Below are 15,007 nucleotides of genomic sequence, written 5' to 3' on the forward strand. Positions count from 1 at the left end.
ATATTTTATAAGGATCTTCGAACATGACATTTTTTCAGTAAATTGGAGCTACAGAAACAAATACTTAATATGTATATTGTTTCACTGACTATACAATATTTACCGCTTGGGACCTTTTGGGTTATACCAATATGGCGGCCATGTGTCTAACCACACATAAAACAAGATACACAATATGGCTGCGCAGTAGGACGCCAGACTTGGATACCGCACATTGACGCGCAAAATATACAGCATGACAGGTAAGATGTCGCGTTTCTCCCACCATAGAATATTTTTTAATAGTTTAGTTAGACTTGATTCTTTGCGCGACCCGCTAACAGAGTACCTTGGCTTTTCAGGTGACGTACTCGGACACCTGGTACTCTAAGAACAGGGTAGACTTCGGAAACCACGTGAAGTCCCTTAGAATTTCGGTAAGACGACACGAGTAAAACCTTGAACATTGCGTGGTTACTACTACGAGAATTTATATTGAGAGTTAAATCCTCCTCACTTCCTCACCCTGTATAGCATCGTATAAGAAAATATTAGAACTGACACATCTTCAATTTATACGTGAAGAAATCGGGTATGAGAACCCCTAGCATGTGATATTATCTGAATACTACGTTTCCTTTCATATTCTTAGACTTCACTTATGCCTGATAGTTTTTATACTTTTGACCTATTTAGATCCAATTACACTTTGGTGTTTTTAGCTGTTTCTTTGCCTGGTGGCTGGCCCTTCCTGATTTGTTTATTTGACACTATGGAGCACCTTTTGAGGTTTGGGATAGTTTCCCGTATTAATTGTAAATATGTTTCTTGTCAAGAGCTTTTGATTATGACATGTAATAATCTGGAACTATTATATTATGTTTGGGTTGCAGCCCTGAGGAAGTTATTGGGTCAAATATTGACCAGACGAAACACGTGTTGGCTGCAAGATTGCGTGGCTACATGTAATATGAAGATTGTACCCTACAGAAGGATGTAAAGGATGTATCCAATGAAGACGACAATTGGAATGATTCTGGAATAAAACTTTTCTGTCTTAGCAAGATAATATAAGACTGAGTAATTGATTGGACTTATGAGTGCTCGATAAAATCCTTTGATGTCATGCATGTATTTTTCCCGTGGTGGCCTGAATCACAAGGCCTCTGCATTTACGTCCTGCATTAGGATGCCAGTCATCAAGTCTCCCATGTAAGAAATGTTAAGTTAGCATTTAAGGCCCATGTATTTGCATTGTGCACTTTTAAATAAATCACGATGAACCCTTTTTGTGGTTCAGCCTGAGCCCGTTTCTAAATTAAGGGTTTTTCATGGCTCAGACACTCTGAAAGCTACAGTTACGTATCTCTGACCTCGCATACTTCTGGCTCAGAGAGAAAGAAGCCCAGCAAGGGGTGCCAAGACAGTGTTTTGCAAAAGAGTTATCTGCTTGTTGTACAGAATCACATTCCTGCCCGGTGAAGAAGGTAAACAGAACCGGTCTGCAGAGATAGGGCCTAGCTTTTCTGTCTCTGTTTAAATGAAATTACAGTACTTGCATCTGTAGAAAGCTCACAGCCCCCATGCAATGAACGAAGAAATATATGCCCTTTCTGTCTTTTAGTGATGAGCAACCTTTGCTTCAGATAATACATCCCCAACACAAGATATCAGATAGTATCAGATAGTACCAGACGTGCTGGTCGCCCTGACACTGAAGGTTTCTCTACTAGACTTAAAGTCAGCTTCCCCCCAGTTACACGTCAGTTGCACGTCATGATCAAGTTGCACGCACAAGTAGGGCAAAGTTCCAGCCTGCCATGCAACCCCCCTCCATGTATCCACCCACCTATGACTCACCTATGACTCATCAAGTGTACACCCTCATGCACGCCCACATGCTCTTATCTTCTTTTCTCTCTTGCTCTGCCTCGAAGCACTCCTCCCTATGTACAAGAATGTACTATAAATATGTACTCTGTAAATAAATGTTTAGAAGACCCTTCCTGAACCTTAGAGGTGATGGAACAGATTCTCCCTTAACTCGAGTTATTGGAATAAAGCCCTTTAATTCGGACATCACGGATTCTGCCTCTCATTTAAATGCATGATGCATGTTTATGCCTAGAAATTATGACAGGGTAATATTTTATTTACCACAACTGAGGGAATACCATGGCCACAGGGGCATACGCTTTCCGACCTACAAAATAGTAGTGTCTATGTACGCAGATGATACGTTACTGTACGCTCACGACCCAGAGACTACCCTTCCCCCGATGCTGAGAGAGGTTGTACGTTTTGATGCGTTATCTGGCCTCAAGGTTAACTGGGCAAAGTCCATGGTGTTGCCGCTAACGCCTGTGACTAGTCGGGTGGAGACGGAGTACCCTCTGCAGTGGTCAGACGATCCGATTAGGTATCTTGGGATACAAATTCATACAGATCCAGACCTGCTCATTAGCCAGAACTACGGCAGAGCTGTCAGTAAGTTGGAAGACGATATAGTGATCTGGATTAGGCTGCCTCTCACTTTAAGGGGCCGAATATCCATTATGAAAATGGTGGGCTTGCCGCGATTCTTGTTCCTTTTTAACGCTCTTCCCATAGTGCTATCTAGGGCATTCTTCCAGAGGCTGACGAGTCTCATGGTCAGCTTGGCGTGGGCAGGTAAGCAGCCGAGAGTCAAGTGGTCCACACTAACTTTGCCCTACAGCATGGGAGGCTTAACGGCGCCGGACCTTGAACCATATTACAGAGCTGCCCAGGCGACGCACCTGCACACCTGGATTCACGCGGATAAGATGATCCCGCATGTCTGTATGGAGAGACTGTTCGCGCTTCCGCTGGCACTTCCGGCCACGATCTGCATGCCACTGAATCGTAGAATAGGGGTGTTAGACTTCATTACCGCTACCAACCATGAATGGCACTCGCTCCTGCAAAGACGGGGAGGAGCGCTACTATACTCACCGGAGATGCCACTGGAGTGGATGCTATGGCTTCCACCCATGACTGAGAGGGGAGTGACTAGAGATATGGCGAAGCTGGGTCTCCGCCGAGCGGGTGACCTTTTTCAGGACGGTATGGTCAAAACCTGGGATCAGGTACGCGGAGATCGTAGTGAGATCCCTCTGATGCAACGCTTCCACTTTCATAGGACGAGAAGTGCTTTTTCAGAACTGCTAGGTCTGGACATGGCGGAGGCCCCGGACGTCCTTGAATTGACATACGTCATCAAGACTAGGGAGCCTCGGAAGCTCCTCACAAATCTATATAGGGTGGCTGGGTTGCAAGGGGAGCATCAACTCATGAAAGCTAGACTGACATGGCAAAGAGACCTGGAGATGGAGCTAGATGACGAGACATGGCGGTACTGCTGCGAAAGCACAAAGCGGATATCGCTTAATGGCAGGCATAGGCTGATCCACTTTAAATTCCTGCAGAGGGTGTACTACACCCCGGAGAGACTTCACAGATACGTTCTGAGGCCCACAGCACACTGCGAACAGTGCCACGCTGCTGATGCGGACTTCCTGCACTTGGCGTGGAACTGCCTGGGAATTCAGACTTTTTGGGGCGATGTTTTTTCGGAAATGAGCAGAATTCTGGAGGTAGACATTACCCCGTAACCGAGCTTAGCGCTGATTGGCAACTCCAAGTGACTCCCAGTCCCACTTCGCAGACTCATGGATATGGGGATGCTAATGGCTAGAAGAGTAGTAGCACACTGTTGGATGAGAGGTCCGCTCCCAACCAGGAGTAGATGGGCGAGGGACATGTTGTACTGTAGCACACAAGCGGAACACTATAGCGAACTGCTGCCCCCCAAAAGTCGCCCTTAAAAACTTTTGGGCCCTGTATCAAACCTACCTCGATGGAAGGGGGAGTGGGGAGTCTGAAGGCCCGGAGGAGGAGGCACTAGGTCAGCAAGCATTCACTAACTTGGAGCCTGAGCCTCGGCTGGTGTGTGAGGAGAGCTGTGCGAATGATTCAGAGAGTGCAATGCGGGCAGGGTGAGGATGGGGAGCGATGTAGACGAGGACTGGCTGGGCGAGGCGGCATCGTAGACAAGCATTTCACCTCTAGGCTAGTTGGAGTACTACACTAGGGACAGACACTCTTAAAAGACATTCTCAGATGGGACGTAGATATTGCTGAGGAGCACACTGAGAATAAGTGCGGCTATGAAACAGACCTAGACACCACAAGAGCGTGTTCCCCATTATTGCACACAATGATCTTCATAATGAAAGGGTGGGGGAGGGGGAGGGACCGTTGAGGGGGTTGGGAAGTTGTATTAGTTTAGTTAAGCCACGGACATACCTGTTTTGAATACTATTTGCGGAACTTCGGAGGGAGGTCGGGGATGCACTGCTAGATACAATAAGATTAGGGGCATGATACCTGCACCCTGCGCTGTTGGCAGGGGTAACTGCGAATCGGTTAGCTGATACAACAAACTCGCCGCCGGACCCCCGGGTTGTCGGCTGATGGGCTGTGTACAAAAGTGTTTACTGTTCACTTGACATAGATATATTACGCGGCTGGCCCTTGAGGTTGTAGGCCTGAAGCTGTGTACTCGGAGTTCGTGGTATTAATAAAAAGGATTTTTTTTTAAAAAGAAAGTGCTAACAGGGATGTGCTTCCTGGAAAAACCTATACTCACCATACTAGTATATCTGTCATTGTTAAACCATTGTTCCTTTCTGCTCATCATATTGTTATTCAAAATCCCCTAGGTTGACCAAGTTACACCCACCAAAAATCAAAGAAAGTTTTCACATTCAACCCTCCATCTGTTCTAGACTTCAAGCCGTATGGACTGCAAAGGTATGATGATGGTCTCCCAGCTAAAAGGAAAAGTACTTAAGGGGCTCTTCTGAAATAAATGTGGCGCTTCAAGCCCTGGCGCCCAATTTTTCTTCCTAAGTCCATTGTGTGGGGTCCCTTTGATGACTATGTATTTGTAAATGCACATATTTGGTATTTATAACAGTTTCAATGGCTTATTGGTGTCTATTACACCTCCTGAATCACTTAGAAGTTAAATGTACCTTTAAATATAGCCTTACCTAACATCCATGTCATCCTTTATCAAGAATCAGGACATTCACAGTTGACAATAAAGTCCACTTCTTTACATTGTTTTTAAAATTGAAAATACTTCCATGTTCCTAGAGACATGATGGCTTTGTTTCCTCTATTAATTTGATGCATTATTATCACACAATTCATCATTACTCCTGATGAAGTATTGATATCTCAGGATATATCTTTACTTCCCAATTTGTTTTGGGACCATTTGTCCAGCCATCTAGGGAGTGTCTCTTATAAATAATGCACACTACTTTCAAACAACAATACAAAATAAAACCATCATTATTAACTGAATGCTTTCTTGATATTTGTTACAGTTGGGTAAACATTAACTCTTACTTACTATTTCTGCACTTACTTCCATTCCTCTCATAGCATGCAGGCTATACCACAGCATGGTCCTAGATTAATATTAAAAATGGCCACCTCACATCTTCCAAACACATCAGTCATATAAACAGTTAGAGAATTATAAACAGAAAAAGCTATAAACAGAATATTCATCTGGTCAGCAGCAAACATATTAGCATTTTAGTGGATATTAGGATGGAAATATCTTCAAATCCTTACTATATGGACATAATAAAGGTATTTAATAATCATGAAAAGAAAGTCAGTTGTTCATGTCTTACAACATATGTATCCAAATAATCATAGTTCTTTTGTAGTCTTCTTTGTGGCTGTTCAGCCTGTGGAGATTACAAAGGTTGGTTCTGGTGATAGAATGACCAGGAGGGTGAATGCATGGGAACTGGAACTTATGGAAGATGATAGTACAATTTTGTTCCACAAGGACATGTTCCCAGTTCTGCCAATGGATTTGTGTTAGGTTGTACAATTGTTGACTCTTATGAAGAGTACAAATTCCGGCATTTGCCTCTGCTGAAGACTTTATTGGGTCTACTATTGCATTGATACTAAGAAAGGTAGAAATTGCTGATCAGAGATGTGTTTCCTGGAAAGATCTATACTCACTTCACTAGTAAATTTGTCATCATAGAACTATTATTCCATTCTGCTCATCCTTGTCATCATAGACTTATTGTTCCCCTCGGCTCACCTTTATCTTTTTAAATCCACCTAAGTTGATTAAGTTACTCCTACCAAGGGTTTAAGTACATTTCCACATCTAAACCTCAATTTTTACTAGCCTACAAACCGTTTGAGGCCCCAAAGGTCTGAGAAAGGTCTCCCAATTAAAATAAAAGTATATAAGGGGCTATTTATACGTAGATGTGGCCCAGAAGCCCTGGTGCATCATTTAATTTTCTTCCAAAATCCATTGTGTAGGCTGCATGCGATGGGACATTGCTGGCCACCTCAGCCATGGGGAACATTTTGTATAGAGAACAGAAGACTATCAAGGAATTTGGGGAAATTCCTGGTAAACACCATTTATGACCTGTCAGGCCAACAGGAATAAAAATAAACAGCACCTGCACATCTGGCAGATGGGAATTTGCACACTGTGCACCATTCCATAGTGAATCCTCTTCTTTAATAAGACTATATATGACTTGTGTGTTTCATGAATAGCAGCGTACAACTCCTCTTCTAGATTTTTAAAGAGTGTTATCCTTTCCCTGTAAATAATATTTCATCATCATACCCACCCCTATTTTTCAGTATCTTAGTGTCCATAGCTTTATCTCCCACAAAGTCCACAGCATGAAAACTGAAAGGTAATAAACAAGATTTCACTATGTCCTGTAATCAGGTATGCAACAAACCCTACTACAGCAAACTGTACGTACGCACGGCAAAGATGCCCCATGCACACAATCCAGAGAGCTACATGTTTATTCAAATGATATGCTACACCTACATAGTTAAGACTCACGACCCTTAAAATAAACTTGTTACAATGTGTGCACTTCCCAAACATCATTCAAGCTATCAACTGAGATATATTGGAGACAGGAAGGTTATCAGAGTCATCTTTGTTGTGGAGCACAATCCCTCATAAACCAAATGATGACATGCTTCATAATCATGCTGTGCTCCATGTCGGGCTGGTGCTGCAATACTCGACAGGCCCCTCAAGGAGGCTTTCTACCGGAGCTCTTTTTACAAGTGCTCTTAGAGTCTGAAGTTCCATACTTAAAGGATATGCAAGGTAGATTAGCCAGGTAGATGAAGAAAGGGGAGGTTAAAATTAACTATAGGGCCCCTTCCAAGTGAATTTTTAATCACAGGTGCCTTTGCCAAGATTTAAAACAGCGAAGACCTCGTGGGAAGTAATGTACCAAGCGGTCAAATATTGGTCAACATGTTTCTCGCCTTGTATTGTCCCTAACAGCATCAGTGGCAATTAGTCAGGAGAGTCTCCATCTCCATGTTATCTAATCTATGTGAGAGGCTCTACCTAAATTAGATAATGCCTGTGCACCCTATTGAATGAATCCACACCTGGTGTCTCACTGCCATGAACATGTCAGTTTCAAGTTACCCATATACATGGAACCCGTATTTGTGCCAGAATAAATCAGACAAGACACACCATAAATAAGGATTTTTATTAGAATGTGCTACCCACTCATAATGTACATTAAAATGTTTTTTTTAAATGAGCTTATCATCATGCATTTCACTTGTTTGCACCATTTCCTGGAATGGTGTAGACTCAAACATTCACAATGAATCCAAAAGTATGTCCATTCTATGTATAACTCCACACAAGCATTTTTAAGGGAAGCTTAGCCTCCTATTGAAGCAGTAAATTGGAGAGTGCAAAACTTGACATGAATATCATGTACACTCTTATTTTTCCCCATTAGTAAAATATTTAATTTGGTGCCAGTAGAGTCTTTCTGGCCATCTTGCTTACAATCTATCTCAAGTGATAGCTTGAACTTTTTTTCAGAACTGCACACATTGTAACAAGATTGCTTTGTGGGGGATATGTGCTGGACTGGTAATCCTTTCTTCCCCTCCTCCTATAGCCCTTAAACTAACCCTCCACCCAAGCGTCTTCACTCGGAACCTGTATTATATTTGTGAAATCAGTCAATTTTGTCATAGCTTGCCAGGAAACCATTCCACATCTTTTCACACGCAGGTACTTGATCATTCCATTACTACATTATGTTTTCTTCTGAGACAACTTGAAACATTTCATATGTCCATCTCTCTACTCTTGGGCTACCAACAGTCCTTTACACACCCAGAATACACAGCCAAAGCTGTTGCAAACCATTGGCCGAACTGAGGAGGGATCTCAGACCATGTTGACATGTTGTGTAACACTGCATCAGGACCTGTCAGTTTTTCAGAAGTATTGAAATCCCCCTACATCAACCTCCAAATATCCACCCAGTATGTACCCAGCATCTGAAATATCCAGACAATATGTACAATTAGTCGTCTATAGCTTCAATGGAGGCCAATACCAGTGAAGAATAATGCAATACTCTCCTTTTAGCCTGGCATCCCTCAGGCATTTTTCTTGCGATATTGCCATTGTTGTGTATTGCGTACTTCAGGGGCTTCTTCAAACTATTTTACCTTCCCTGCATTTTAAGTTGATCACTCTCAGAATTAAGTCAGTCTAGAGAGGTTCCTATCCATAGTAAGCCATTAACAGAGAGAGGTGCTGCCTCATGTAGCAATGTAGAAGACTATCTTTGTGTAGTAGAAGGTGTACTTTCCGCCAGGCAAAGTATACGGCATTCAGGATTGGGTGTTTGCCGGCCATTCCCTTCTTATCACCTGAGTATAAGGTTTTAAAGTCCCTGTTCCACCTAAAAGTGTGTTTTTTCCATTTGACCCCACTGTGGTGTTTCCAAGGTATTCACTGTGAAAAGTGGCGAATGTGGGCTACTTGAATAGGTAGCCAATATTACTCAAAATTTGAACTTTTTAGCCCTCTACATTCTAGAGAGGCATGCAATTTGGCCATTTTCAAGTGAAGCTTCTTCCCAACCCAAACAAACAGTTTTATCATTGAGGACATTTTTGTCTGCAGATTTCTTTGGGTTTTTAGGGGCAGCATTGCAAGTCATAGTTACAGCGGCCGATATGTTAATTTCCGTTACTTGAGTCTTTCCTAACAGAGACAGATTAAGGGCTGACCATCTTCTTATATTCTGTTGTATTCTATCTAGTAGGGGACTCAATTTGTCCTCTTCCACATGTTCAAGACCTCGATTAAGAAATATCCTGAGGTATTTCTACTTCAAAGTCTTCCATCAAAAGGGGTTTGGTCCAAGGGCAGCTACATTAATGGACCTGGTCAGTGGTAAGGCTTTGCATATCTTACAGTTGATACCGTAACCATAGAACTCTAAGAATTAAGTGGTCAGTGTTGTAAGATGTGTTTTGGATTGTGCTGGGTCTGATAAGGTTAGCAAAATATTATCTGCATAAAACAGTGCTTTGTGTGTTGCCAACTGCAGTGGGAATACCTTTCATATCTATGTATTGTCTAAAGGTGATTTCCAGTGTTTGTAGGGAAAGGATAAAAAGTAATCGCGACAAATGGCAGCCTTGTTTCATTCCCCTACAGACTCTGTAATTGCATCATTTGCCACTACCAGTGTGGAGTTTCCTGTACATTATTGGCTTCTTCGTATGCATTGAAACTTTATGGCTTAGAGCATAAGGTGGCGCTAGGTGTTGATTGTCTTTTTTCATTATTTGATAACAATCCTTAAAATTTATTAGATTGCAATGTTTATGTTTCGCTGCCAATGTTGCACAAACTTTACAGTGAAAAGCTACCTCTTTTTCTCAGAGCAATGCAAACTTTGTAAGTCCTTACTTTGTCCATTCATGAAACAGTTTTGAATTAATTGTTCACTTTGCAACTGCTTACATATTCATAATTGCTTTATTCATCAGATCCATAGTTCTCTGACATGGCTCACTGATCTCTGTCTTTATTCACCAGATCTCATTTCAGCATTGAACGTAAAAGTATGGGAAGACTGCAACATATATCTGCCTGGCATCACTGGTATTAAAGTTTAATGTTGTATTTATTCATACAATGATTGCCATTTTATTGTAAGGGATGACTCTTCACATGCAGATTTATTTTTGAATCCTTTTAGGCTATTTTATTTTAGGGATATTCTTTTTGTCCATAGAGCAGTCTTATGATAAAAACACATTTAGAGTCATAAAACATGGCCCATATGCTCCAACACCACCACTAACCCACAGTCCTGCTTTTTTTGTAGAGTAGTCTTGTTATGTAATAGACAAGGAGATATGAAGTTGTGAATAGTAGTATGTTGTTTATTTCGTTTGTGGATATTTACAGCCACAAACGAAATAAACAACATACTACTATTCACAACTTCATATCTCCTTGTCTATTACACAACAAGACTACTCTACAAAAAAAGCAAAACTCACCAACTCAATCTCAACCACCATCTCCACCACCTGCACACACAGACCCAACAAAATGCTTTCTAAGCCTGCTGGACAAGGATTACATTATAGCCAAACAACACTATCGCTATCCTGTTACAGTTAAAACCAACACTAATAATACACCTGCTATAAGTTCTAAAAATAGTACTTACTCTTCTAGAAAACAAAGCACACAACTATCCAAAAATCTCTAGACTGCCAACTAATAAATATTTGATCACTTTCTAAAAACAAGCACCATACATATGACCTATTCACTGACACAATCTGACTTACTCTTCACAACTAAATCATGGTTGAGAGATGACAAAGCTCCAGTATTGCATTAAGATTTTACTACAGGCTATCAAACTGTCACACACATTCATATAGGAAAGAGAGGAGGTGGCTAGTTGTTACATTCAAGGAAACAATACATCTCACCAAAGCTGACAACATTTCCATGCGAGGTTGTGAGGCCCACATCACCAGATACAACCCTACACCAACTGCCTCTTGGAACTTCCTCCTTCTTTACAGACCACTATCGGCTGCCCTTCTAACACTTCTCCACCACAAATCCTCAGGAACAATCTTTTAAATACCTCTGCAGCCACACCAGTCAGAACAATCATCAACAATTCTTTAACAGCAGATGTCTTTCCAACAGACTTTAAAAAGGCATACATAAGCTCATTATAATAGAAAATAAACCCGGCCCACAAGACCTAAATAACTACAAACCAATTCCAAATGGACTTATCCTGGCCAAACTGATAGAAGAGAGCAGCATTAATCCAGATGTCACAATTCATTGAAGATAACGCCATACTTTCCAAATCCCAAACTAGATTTCATCTAAAGAGAGGCACAGAATCTGCCCTAATTGCTGTCAGGAATGATCCTAAAAGCACATGAGACCTAAACGGTGTCACTGCACTCCTTCTCTTGGACCTTTCAGCTAGCTTTAACACAGTTGATCATGACACTCTAATCCAAAGACTCCACAAAGTCAGCATGGAGGGGACTGTTCTTGACTGGATCGCATCGCACCCTCAACAGAGAATAAATGTCATTAATTCTCCCCCTTTCTCATCCAAACCGTACTTCACAAAAGCAGGGATCCCTCAAGGCTCTGTCATTACTTCATGCTTTTCAACATCTACATAAATTCATTACCGGCAATGATAAAAACATTTTAGCTCACATGCTATCACTATGCAGATGGCACACAAATACTTCTTAAACTGAAAAGCCCCAAAGACATTGGTAACTCATAAGCACCATTTGCCTCTGAGCCGTTGACCAGTGGATGACATGGAGCCATCTCAAATTGAATGCATCCAAAACTGAAATACTCGCATGTGGTAATAGGAAAAAATATGACCCACTCTGTGCCTAACGATCTGGGACCACCTCCTACAGTGTCCAAGGAAGTAAGAAACCTTGGAATTACATGGACTCCAAGCTATCAATGAATGTCCAAGTGGATAAATTACCAAGATCAAGCTTATTTGCTATACAAATCTCTGCAATTCATCTTACCCCATCTAGGATTTCCTACCAGGTTCAAGCTACTATCTTTCTTGTATTGTCTAAACTTGATTAAGCTAATGGCCTCTAGCACAGATCATCTTTGTCAACTATGAAAATACTACAACTAATTCAGAACTCTGCTGCCAGACTTCTTCTACATACAAATCCACAAGCTCATATTTCCCCTGCCTCGAAGGCCCTACGTTGGTTACCGGTTGAAGAAGACCCACCTTCTAGCTGCTTTTTATCGCCCGCAAGAAATACATGGAATAGAACAACTCTTAATCAGGAAAAAAAATCACCAAATACATAAAACAAAGAAACCTCTGCTTTAGATTGCCACACCACCACCTCAAAGCCCCAGCAAGAAAAAAACATGGGTGGTGCACCTTTCTCTGTTCAAGCAACTATCTTATCTTCCGAAGACTACTCTGGAGTTGGATCTTTCCTACATGACCACCATACTCAAAAAAACAAATCTACATCATATGCTTGTGCATGTAAGCATGTTTAATTTGATGCTATTTATGTGTTTAGATATGTGCATTTCTTTGATATTTCTGCGCTTAACAAATGTAGATATTGCTTGAGTGTAAATAAATAAATATATATAGATTTTAAATATGTATATTTTTGTATTTTTTTTTACTTAACATGTATATGGGTCACAGCATTGCTTACAAATAAGTCATTTGATTATATGCTTATGGGTCTCTGTTTTTATTTGATTTATCTATCGCAATGTGTGATATGTTATATATAGTTCAAGTTAATTTTATTTGTATAGTTAATGAAAACCATTGTAATATAGTAATGCATCCAATAAAACCATAAATACAGACAGTAAAATTTAATACACATGTGCGGAGCTAATAGTAGCTTCTTACAGGCAAGAACCGACTAAATACAATTAATCTTCATTCACAGTTTTGTAATTGCCTGAGTGAGATTAAAAACAGCAGCATTGTCAGATAACAGCTGAGCTCTTCTCAGTGGGACAATTGCAAAGTCAAGTGCATAATGCTCCACGTGGAAAAAATGCTTCAAATGTTTTTAAAGTGCTAGGTCTCAGATTTCCTTTCCTACATGATTTACTCAGCAAAGTAAAGGCAATCAGAACTAGGTATAATAATTTGGCATGTCGCCCACTAAAGTACAAGCTGCCCAAGTGGGAGGGTCCCTTTGATCAGCCCACAAAAACTCTCTCCGGTCACCGTCTATGATCGAAGGATAGAGTGGTATCAGAAACACCCAGACTCTAGATCCAAGGGCAAAAAGTTCAAACTGCAATGTGCATAAGAGCTTAAAATGCTAAGTGCAAGGCCATTGTCTGTGATCAAAAGGTGGAGTGATGTCAGGGATGGCTAGACTCTAGTTCCAAGTGCAGGAGCGTAGAGTGCAAAGTGCATCAGTGTTGAATGCAAGGATGGCAAATTTCAACCTCTCAGCACAGTTGAGCCACAATAAAGATGACTAAAACAAATGTGGTTTTGGCCTGCAACCTCATGATCAGGGCACCTTTTTGTCGCCTTTTGGCATTTTCTTACCCACCAGTGCTAATAACTTTACTAGTTGTCAGTTCAGCTGTGGGTCCACAGGCGCGAAGCCTACGTGTGCAGATCCCTCTTTGGCTGAAGTGACCCGTAAGCAACTGTCTGCTTTCCTCCCGCAGCTCTTTGCAAGTGCATAGCAATTGGAGCAGGTCTTCCATGCATTTGCCACACAAGTGGCAGGCCATCATTGTGGCCTCCCTCTGACAGTGGGGAAGGTGCAGAGCAGACGACAATAACCCCAAAAGCTATTTCAGGAATTGTTCCTTGATTGTTCTGGAGTAGCCCAGGCTAAAATATTTTTGGGGAGCAAGGAAGCTGTAACTATTCAATGAGATCCAGGCATGAGCTTTGCCTGAGAAGGCTGCTGTGTCTTCCACTAGCGAGAGGAGCTTTATTTATTTCTGTATTGAATTTTTGAAAGTTGTGTAGCTTAAGGAAGCTTCCCAAAGCTGGGTCAGCCCAGTTTTAGTTAGGGATTCTTGAAAACATGTTCTAGCGGGCCACGTATCTCTCTGTTGCAGCTCTGATTTAGAGTGCCGGGGGCTGCCTTCCTTATTTTACCCCAGCAGATTATAACTACTCCTTGCCTAGCCAGGGACTGTTTTTGCAGTCTGAACTCCAGCCAGTTTTGTGCTGGCGAGGTGTAGTTTGGCAGGCTGAAGATGATTCTGTACACTTTGTGGTGCTGTCCAATATTTTAGCATCCCTGCCTCTCATGAATTCACTGTCTTATATTATAGTTGGTAAAAGTTTGGCTTGTACTACCTGGAGGAGAGGGGACAGCTTTGACCCCATCAGTTTTAATTTTAAATTCTTTAGCGTCACTGCCAAAGACAACCCTTTCCTTTTGATTGCCTCCTTCTGATGCATAACTTGGCCCTCTTTGTTGACACTTACCCCTAAGTATTTGTAATCTGTGCCTGTCTGAATTTGTGTCTTACCCCAGAACCAGACGGTGTGCTGTTGCTGTTAATATTGATAGAGCATGGCTTATCAAAGTTGACGTTTAAACTATTTTCAGAAGAGTATTCCTATTTTGTGTTAAGGAGGTGTTGTAGTCCCACCTGAGTGTGACTGACCAGAACCACATTGTTGGCGTATAGGAAGCTGGACAGTGCCAAACCCCATAACCTAGTAGCATGGGAGTTGCAGGCATTTGGTGCCTGCGTCAGGTCATCTAAAAAAAATATTAAATGAAGTGGGAGCCAGGATGCACCCCTGCTTCAGCCCTTAGCTTTTTGGTATTTGTCTTGAGAGGTGCATTCCCACACCCAACTCCTCCTGCACCCATGTGTCAGTGTGGAGAGTTATTAGCAAGTCCAGAAGAGTCTGGAGAACCCCCAGTGGGCCAGCTTACTCTACTCCAGAGCCTGCTCTCTGCCACATGGTGAAGGCTGCCCTGAAATTAGTAAAGCAGAGATGAAGGGGCTGTTTGGAGACTTTCGCCATGTCAACATGAAGTGACAAGGCCAGATGTTTTA

Source organism: Lissotriton helveticus, chromosome 4_1, assembly GCF_964261635.1.
Source record: "Lissotriton helveticus chromosome 4_1, aLisHel1.1, whole genome shotgun sequence".
In the NCBI taxonomy this organism is placed as follows: Eukaryota; Metazoa; Chordata; class Amphibia; order Caudata; family Salamandridae; genus Lissotriton; species Lissotriton helveticus.